This window comes from Schistocerca nitens, chromosome 11 (genome assembly GCF_023898315.1).
Source record: "Schistocerca nitens isolate TAMUIC-IGC-003100 chromosome 11, iqSchNite1.1, whole genome shotgun sequence".
Classification (NCBI taxonomy): Eukaryota; Metazoa; Arthropoda; class Insecta; order Orthoptera; family Acrididae; genus Schistocerca; species Schistocerca nitens.
In genome coordinates, this window is record NC_064624.1 from 209,636,115 (window position 1) to 209,646,479 (window position 10,365).

The following is a 10,365-nucleotide window of genomic DNA, read 5'->3' on the forward strand; positions in this document are numbered from 1 at the left end:
CTCCAGGTTTCAGATTGATGCATATAAAAATAAAAACTTCACCTTTCGACCTGTGTACATATTTGACTTCTGTGCTTTGCCACCAACTATGTTTCTTCCTTGTGCTTCATTTATGTCGTTTATTTTTTTCTCTGGATTTTAATAGCTTTTTATACATACAATGTACCCATATTTTATATAATATTGTAGAGAGGAAAAAAGTATACATTCACTCAGTAAGAACATTAGCTTGTACTCTATACTCTTTTCTAGCTCAGAATGAAATAGCACATATGCAAAATCTGCTGAACAATACTTTTTGAAGAATACTTGTTTCCAAACACGGTAAAAAGTAAACGTCATTACAAGTAAATGTCGTGCATATTTTGTATTGTAACTGCTATTTTTATTTATTATCAAAATTTAGCATTTTATGTTGAAGACTGGGAATATGTGAATGGAAATGCAGTCAACTGGGGAACTTTGCCCCCCATGAGACCATTTTTTGAAAATACTGCCCACAAAATATGTTACTTGTTGCAACACATGTTGTAGTTACAGTTACTGAGCATTTTTTATAGTAAAAATATAGACAAATTGACTGTTTGCTGTAATATTTTAATATTTATAGTGATGAAGTTGCTCTGCTATTCTGGCTAAGTTTGTCAGTCTTGGACAACACATTATTTTACCTACATAAAATACTCTGGGTAATTTTAAGCCATTCCAAAAGTAAATCGGTGGTTAATAAGAAGCCTAAATAAATTGTTCTATTTCAGTAATGCAGGTTTACTTTGAAATTTAAAGATATTTATATAGACCTGTTATTAACAGTTTTTAGGCTAAGGGGTTGTAAATGTAAAAATAACACATTCGTTAAGGATATTTTTGATAACACGTGTTACAAATAATAGTGCACACATTGTCTTCAAAGTAGAACAACACTTTCAGTAATACCATATATTAAATACATTCCATCAAACATTTTCAGATATTTAGCGTAAATGTTCACTGCTATTATGGACCACGCCCCTTTCTGGTAACAGGTATTGGGCGAGATGCAGCTTTTCTGTTAATACACTGTCTTTACAGTACAAGACTCCACCTTAGCTTTTAAGCCAAAACCTATTTCTTTTCCCCTTTCTTGATCCTGCAATTGCGACTTATTTTAAATGAGATATACTTGCATTACATATCTGCTACAGTGACATTTCCAGCGTATGATTTACCTTCATACAGTGTAATGACATATTTATGTAAAAGCCATACTCAAAGATAAATGTAAATTTACCGAACAAATCTATCAGCAAGCCTAGAACCATGTTCCCTTATTGGTAGTGACAGAAATGACGATTATAAGTTCCCTGTGAGACTGCTGTTTACACCTAATTCAGCTAATTTCATGCTACTATCTGGAGCATCTCCAGGCTCATTATGTTCATTTGAATGTCTGAACACTGCAGCTAGAGTTTTTATACATTTTCTTGGTTTTGGGTTTATCTTGGTCCCAATGGGAAAGGTTGCAGGAACTTGATTTAACCATTCAGTTAATTTCATTCATTTCTGGTCTTTTGTCTTATTTTACATTTATGTTACTTAGTTTCCAATCCATCTGAACAGCAAAGAAAAGTCAGAAGAGGTAATGGGATCGTTTAAAGGTAATCTAATTACAAAATAGAAATCTTAGAGACAAAACTGCCTCTGTTAGCAGATAAAACGAAAAATAGTGAGTGGTGGTGTACAAAGTTAAAATGACTGGTAAAAAAATTTGACCTGGTTGACTGTAGATTATGGTTTAAATGTATATTTAGGATGCTCACGACAATAAATTGTTTTTGTTCAACACATTATAATGTAAAAAAAAATAAAAAATATGCACGATGCACGTACCGAACCTACAACCTTATATTCAGTGAATATTGACGTTACTGGCAGACTATTATTTCTGATGGAACCTGGCCAAAAATTTGTAGTATACTAATAAGAGTACAGTTGTTACAGTTCCCTACAGCCTACTTTTGATCATACGACTAGTTTTACCTCAACACATTTGAAACATATTGTATTCTCTTGTACTTTCGTAATCATTCTCCTAATGCTATGAAGAATTTGCAGAAAAAATTTTGTGGGATAGGCCTGACAAAGATATAAAGCATGCCTAATCATAAAGCCTCGTTTGTCAATTCTATTTACTAGGGTACCGCGCATATATATGTGAATGCAATGCTTCATTTCATATAACAAAAGAGACATTGGGCGAACTTTCGTACTACGAAGTAGCAGGAACAAGAGGTAAGCTGATATAGAGCTTTAAATTAGCGACTTCTTTTTCCCTGCACTTGCGATCTAACATTGGTCTTACTAACAGTTGGATAGGACCGATTTAATGCTAATTACGAAAACAGGTGTTCAAACTCGATACCGCATCAAGAACTGCGATATCTGCTTTCGCTACTAATAAAGAATAGCAGGCAAAAAACTGTTGTGCTCCCAGCAGCAAATGCTTTTCGACTCATTTAGCTTTAATTTGTTGAGATTTTTTGGTGCAAAATATCCGACATGTTTCGTTTGTAGCCACTGATTAGTCTTAGCAGTGCATTGGAGAGCTGAGTGTACTCCTTCAGTAAACACTGCTAAATACGCTGCAGCAGTTAATGTATCACCATCGGCGCAGTCGTTCGAAAATGGCGCCCAATTTCAAGTTTTCCATAATTTCCCTTTACAGAGATTTATGCACTGCAGTTCGCACCTGCCATCTGTCGGTGGCAGTCCGTACTACGCGGGTGCGGCTACGCTGCTGCTCTCTCGCGTCACTCCTCTACACTACGTGCAGATGGATGGGTTAGCATCGCCATTACATCTCCTGCCGTCTTCTGCTTGCCTGGACTTCCACTGGGTAATACGAAACGTGGGAAGAATTTTTACGTGAAACACCCTGCTTTGGCTCACGGCATTGTGCTGTCTGTTTACATCTAGTCCACATAAACCTGGAGACACTCGAAGTAAGACCCTATACAGCAAGTTGGAAAGTATGCTTGAAATTCGATACAAAAACTTACTAATATGCAGCGAACAAATCGATAAAGTTGCGGGTTGGGCAGAGAAGGAAATTAAACGGGAAAATAAAAGTAACCTGGGCTGCTTTACTGTAAACTCGATATAGGTTTTCCATAACGAAATTTCCTGCTGTTTCGAAAGGCGAAGTTAAGAAATGTTAACCTTTTTCAGTTTCGTGTATGTATTGTGTGTGTGTAGCCAAGCACATAGATGATAGATCATTTATCGACCGAGGAAGTTCCAGGCTGTAGTCGCAAGTACGGCTAACGAATGGAAATTTATGGGTACAGCAATTCCGATGATGTGTCAATTCCCACTGCGCGCTGTGCTGTTAGAACACGAGCCCTTACGCCGCCCATACAATTGCATTTAGAGCATTTGCTCGGATAATAATATCCGAGCCTCCCAAAAATTGATTCCACATCCTAGTTAAGCAAATATCAATTACACACATCGTTCCAAGTTATCATATCTAAGGAACGCCTTACCAAGAAACTTTGTGGGCATGAAGTATACCCTTCACAAATAATGAAAAGATGTTGGCACTTATTCCTATTTTGTTAGCAAACTGTAAATAAAAAATTGATATATCTGCAAAGATGTGTCTAACTTCCAACGTTTTCGTGCTAAACTTGCCAATGCGAAGTAAAATACGCAGCGCTTGAGTACTGTAGTGTTGCTCGGTGTTGCCAACAGATGTCAGCGCAACACGCTGCCTCAGAACTGGGCTAGTACGTTCAGGCGAAAACAAGGTCTCCCATCTTTTACCGCCATCTACAGTTCGTGATTGGCTGAAATCTTGTTGGATTGGCGGCGTACGGTTAGGTTCGTTCGAGCAGTCGCTGGCGGTCCCACGCTCAAGCGCAGAGCTGAGGTGGAATTTACAGAATGCTATTCTTTGTTAAACTACGGACTAGCAGCACACCGATTTTTCTTTTGTCATTTTAGCTCCTCACATGACTTTACGTTGATACCTACAGAAGGGGATCCATATTCGGGGAAATATAACGTAGTCGCGTGCATTTCTTTAATGAAAATCATTTAAAAGGCGTTATTGTGCAGGTTTATTTACAGGACAGTGAGTGGAACCCTTTATGGCTACTTACAAGATGCCATTTATATTCGAAGATACTAAAAGTACTCCATACGCCGAGGTCTAGCCCCATCCCCGCCAAACTGTCATAAATAACTTATTATCCTTAGTTTTGGTATACATGAGCAACTGCTTTATTACATTTTCAATTATTGCTAGAATTTCGTATTCCTTCTTACTAGATTTTTGTAGCGTTGCGTGGACATCAACCTGACGGGTATTGCTACATAACAGCACTACACAGTAAGAATTAAAAAACAAAAGTCTATGTTAAAGTGAGCACAAAGCAAAATACTAGCGTACCCTGAGCATTAGAGTAGGCGATGAATAGGAAGAAGAAACAGGTAATGTTCGGATACAGGATTAATAGTGTCCTGCTTGACACAGTCAAATCGTTTAAATGTTGTTGTTGTTGTGGTCTTCAGTCCTGAGACTGGTTTGATGCAGCTCTCCATGCTACTCTATCCTGTGCAAGCTTCTTCATCTCCCAGTACCTACTGCAACCTACACCCTTGTGAATCTGCTTAGTGTATTCATCTCTTGGTCTCCCTCTACGATTTTTACCCTCCACGCTGCCCTCCAATGCTAAATTTGTGATCCCTTGATGCCTCAAAACATGTCCTACCAACCGATCCCTTCTTCTAGTCAAGTTGTGCCACAAACTTCTCTTCTCCCCAATCCTATTCAATACCTCCTCATTAGTTACGTGATCTACCCACCTTATCTTCAGCATTCTTCTGTAGCACCACATTTCGAAAGCTTCTATTCTCTTCTTGTCCAAACTAGTTATCGTCCATGTTTCACTTCCATACATTGCTACACTCCATACAAATACTTTCAGAAACGACTTCCTGACACTTAAATCTATACTCAATGTTAACAAATATCTCTTCTTCACTAACGATTTCCTTGCCATTGCCAGTCTACATTTTATATCCTCTCTACTTCGACCATCATCAGTTATTTTACTCCCTAAATAGCAAAACTCCTTTACTACTTTAAGTGTCTCATTTCCTAATCGAATTCCCTCAGCATCACCCGATTTAATTTGACTACATTCCATTTTCCTCGTTTTGCTTTTGTTGATGTTCATCTTATACCCTCCTTTCAAGACACTGTCCATTCCGTTCAACTGCTCTTCCAAGTCCTTCGCTGTATCTGACAGAATTACAATGTCATCGGCGAACCTCAAAGTTTTTACTTCTTCTCCATGAATTTTAATACCTACTCCGAATTTTTCTTTTGTTTCCTTTACTGCTTGCTCAATATACAGATTGAATAACATCGGGGAGAGGCTACAACCCTGTCTCACTCCTTTCCCAATCACTGCTTCCCTTTCATGCCCCTCGACTCTTATAACTGCCATCTGGTTTCTGTACAAATTGTAAATAGCCTTTCGCTCCCTGTATTTTACCCCTGACACCTTCAGAATTTGAAAGAGAGTATTCTAGTTAACATTGTCAAAAGCTTTCTCTAAGTCTACAAATGCTAGAAACGTAGGTTTGCCTTTTCTTAATCTTTCTTCTAAGATAAGTCATAAGGTTAGTATTGCCTCACGTGTTCCAACATTTCTACGGAATCCAAACTGATCTTCCCCGAGGTCCGCTTCTACCAGTTTTTCCATTCGTCTGTAAAGAATTCGTGTTAGTATTTTGCAGCTGTGACTTATTAAACTGATAGTTCGGTAATTTTCACATCTGTCAACACCTGCTTTCTTTGGGATTGGAATTATTATATTCTTCTTGAAGTCTGAGGGTATTTCGCCTGTCTCATACATCTTGCTCACCAGATGGTAGAGTTTTGTCATGACTGGCTCTCCCAAGGCCATCAGTAGTTCTAATGGAATGTTGTCTACTCCCGGGGCCTTGTTTTGACTCAGGTCTTTCAGTGCTCTGTCGAACTCTTCACGCAGTATCTTATCTCCCATTTCATCTTCATCTTCTTCCATTTCCATAATATTGTCCTCAAGTACATCGCCCTTGTTTAAACCCTCTATATACTCCTTCCACCTTTCTGCCTTCCCTTCTTTGCTTAGAACTGGGTTTCCATCTGAGCTCTTGATATTCATACAAGTGGTTCTCTTCTCTCCAAAGGTCTCTTTAATTTTGCTGTAGGCAGTATCTATCTTACCCCTAGTGAGACAAGCCTCTACATCCTTACATTTGTCCTCTAGCCATCCCTGCTTAGCCATTTTGCACTTCCTGTCGATCTCATTTTTGAGACGTTTGTGTTCCTTTTTGCCTGCTTCATTTACTGAATTTTTATATTTTCTCCTTTTATCAATTAAATTTAATATTTCGTCTGTTACACAAGGATTTCTATTAGCCCTCGGATTTTTACCTACTTGATCGTCTGCTGCCTTCACTACTTCATCCCTCAGAGCTACCCATTCTTCTTCTACTGTATTTCTTTCCCCCATTCCTGTCAATTGTTCCATTATGCTCTCCCTGAAACACTCTACAACCTCTGGTTCTTTCAGTTTATCCAGGTCTTATCTCCTTAAATTCCCACCTTTTTGCAGTTTCTTCAGTTTTAATCTACAGTTCATGACCAATAAATTGTGGTCAGAGTCCACATCTGCCCCTGGAAATGTCTTACAATTTAAAACCTGGTTCCTAAATCTGTGTCTTACCATTATATAATCTATCCGATACCTTTTAGTATCTCCAGGATTCTTCCAGGTATACAACCTTCTTTTATGATTCTTGAACGAAGTGTTAGCTATGATTCAATTATGCTCTGTGCAAAATTCTACAAGGCGGCTTCCTCTTTCATATCTTCCCCCCCAACGCATATTGACCTACTATGTTTCCTTCTCTCCCTTTTCCTACTGACGAATTTCAGTCACCCATGACTATTAAATTTTCGCCCTCTTCACTACCTGAATAATTTCTTTTATCTCGTCATACATTTCATCTATTTCTTCATCATCTGCAGAGCTAGTTGGCATATAAACCTGTACTACTGTAGTAGGCATGGGCTTTGTGTCTATTTTGCCCACAATAATGCGTTCACTATGCTGTTTGTAGTAGCTAACCCGCACTCCTATTTTTTTTTATTCATTATTAAACCTACTCCTGCATTACCCCTATTTGATTTTGTATTTATAACCCTGTAATCACCAGACCAAAAGTCTTGTTCCTCCTGCCACCGAACTTCACTAGTTCCCACTATATCTAACTTTAACCTATCCATTTCCCTTTTTAAATTTTCTAACCTACCTGCCCGATTAAGGGATCTGACATTCCACGCTCCGATCCGTAGAATGCCAGTTTTCTTTCTCCTGATAACGACGTCCTCTTGAGTAGTCCCCGCCCGGAGATCCGAATGGGGGACTATTTTACCTCCGGAATATTTTACCCAAGAGGACGCCATCATCATTTAATCGTACAGTAAAGCTGCATGTCCTCGGGAAGAAATACAGTTGTAGTTTCCCCTCGCTTTCAGCCGTTCGCAGTACCAGCACAGCAAGGCCGTTTTGGTTAATGTTACAAGGCCAGATCAGTCAATCATCCAGACTGTTGCCCCTGCAACTACTGAAAAGGCTGCTGCCCCTCTTCAGGAACCACATGTTTGTCTGGCCTCTCAACAGATACCCCTCCGTTGTGGTTGCACCTACGGTACGGCCATCTGTATCGCTGAGGCACGCAAGCCTCCCCACCAACGGCAAGGTCCATGGTTCATGGGCCTCGTCTTTTTACCTCTTGGTTCAAGAATCATGAAAGAAGGTTGTATACCTGGAAGAATCCTGGAGATACTAAAAGGTATCAGATAGATTATATAATGGTAAGACAGAGATTTAGGAACCAGGTCTTAAATTGTAAGACATTTCCAGGGGCAGATGTGGACACTGACCACAATTCATTGGTCATGAACCGTAGATTAACTGTATAGTACTGCTTTAAAGAGTGTGCAAGGCTTCTTGAAAGTTAACTCTCATTTAAACATTCTGACTTGTTAAGCCAGTTCTTGAACTTCATTTACAAAGTATTTAACGATGAAACTCGCCAACAGCAGGAGGAGACATGCAGTAAAACTGGAGATACTGTGGGAAATTTGCATTTGCAAAACAAGATGCTGAAGAAATAGCAGGTAAGTCTTCATGCGAATGTCTCGACTGACATTATGAAAATTCGTAAATGAAATCAGTGTGTACTAAACGCACCCCTTATTATTAATCACAATTACGATTAGGGAGTAAATGGTTTAGAGTGTAAGTATAACAATTTCAGTGTTAGAATGTACAATTTTATATCCTAGCTGTGGCACATAAAGAGAAAATGCTGCAGGACAGATTGAATAAAATTATGCTGTGAGTCCTGTTTGTGGGCCAGTACAGTGAGAAAGATTTCCAAGTGCAAAGCAGCCAGTACTGATATTCTTGGATTGTACCAAAAGACTCACACTCTGAACAAAAGTTCCAACAGCATTTAAGCTTCATGCTAGATAATTTGTTCCTGTTTTCTTGCCAATTGGCAGTCATTGTCACCATTTACTATCTGGGGATAACGTAAGGTTATTCGCACTCGGTCGGGTCTGATGCTACACCCATCTGCTTAGGCCCGTGACATAACTGTGATGTGGTGTGTGATGTCATGGTGAGGTTTGATGTTTTTGTCTCTGTTTGTGTTTGTAGATGGTGTGCTGTAGCATTTGGTGGCCTTCTCTTGACTTGGATGTTGGTTAGTGAATTGGTTGACATGAATTGAATGTTTCAGGCTGCTATTGGAAGAATTTGTGCTGGTTTACTGGTGAGATACTTTGAATTTACATATTATAGCTGATGGATTAATTTTTATGTTTGGAACTATCAGTGATATGTGTTTCTTATGGTCGGAGATTTAATATTAATTTTCTTTGTGTTTATGGCTACATACCAGCTTCTTACAGATTACTGGCTGAAAAGTAATAATAATGAACATATTGATCTGTCACTGCTCATGTAACATTTACATCTACTTCTCAATAGCACAAGTAATCATTGTAGTGTTTTGTGCCACAAGATTTTGGTTAAATATCTATCTTCAGGGCAGATGTTGCCAGAAGCAGCAATTTCAGTTCAGATTTAATGTTGTGTAATGGTTTCCAGCAGCCAGTATCCTTTAGTTTTATTATTCAGTTTATATTTACCATTTTTCCTTAATGTGTAGTATTCTGGTGGTCTAAGGATGTGCCACTGGAATTTCTACCAGCATTGCCCAGGGTACGCCCGAGCACTGACGACGACATTGTGTGTTGTATCTTCCTCGTGTTGCGATCTTCATTGAGGCATCTTCCATTTACCCCTCTGTTTACCGTGTCTGGTTTTGAATCGACAAGCGATTTATCATCAGGTGGTAGATATTTATTGCATATTTGCAGCATTGTTGTGGCTCATGTAGCTATGGCAAGAAAACGAAACATGTACGCATGTAATGTGGTGAGTAGTATGTGTGGTTCACATCTGGCCACAGCTGGGCAACTCCAACAATGCTGCAAACATGCAATAAATATGTACGATGTGATTATAAAGATTCAAAACTGGTCATGGTAAACAAAGATTGAAAAATAATAGATAAGGTGGCTGGTAACTGTAATTTCTAGAGACATTGATCCACGACAGTTACCATGCCCCACATATATAATGGACAGATACTAAAGGTTTTTAAATTTTTTGGCACATGTCAGATTATATTAGTGGGAAAACAATACAAAACTTTTGTGGCTATTGTTTGACCCTTTCATGAGCCTTTGGCGATTTAGTGATAAAGGATTATTATGTTTTCTTCTAAATTTCGATTAAAACTACTTCGCGGCTGGCAGTCACCTGTGGTGGTGCAGTGTTGCTGGTTGTATACATTATTCCACATACTTGGAACGAACAAGAGCTGCACATGCAACGCAAACAGAGCAAAACATGTAGTCAGATTACATTTATTATTATCGTTGTCGGCAGCACCACTTGATAACTTGGTATTTGATCGAATGCAGGAGTTTTTGCTCCTAGGTACTTCATTTGAGATTGATTTGCACCTCACTGGCGACAGAGTGGTGTACTCTACATACAGAAATCGTGTTACTAATCAGTGTAGACATAATTCTTTTCTGATTTGACAGAATGATGTTATTCTGCTTATGTTTGTCCTTTCCATTACTGCCATGTTCTATCAGAAAGTATTCAATAATTCATTCAATATACCTTTGATTTGTTTTCAGAGACACGTCGCAAACTCAGCACCACAACAAAACGTCTACAG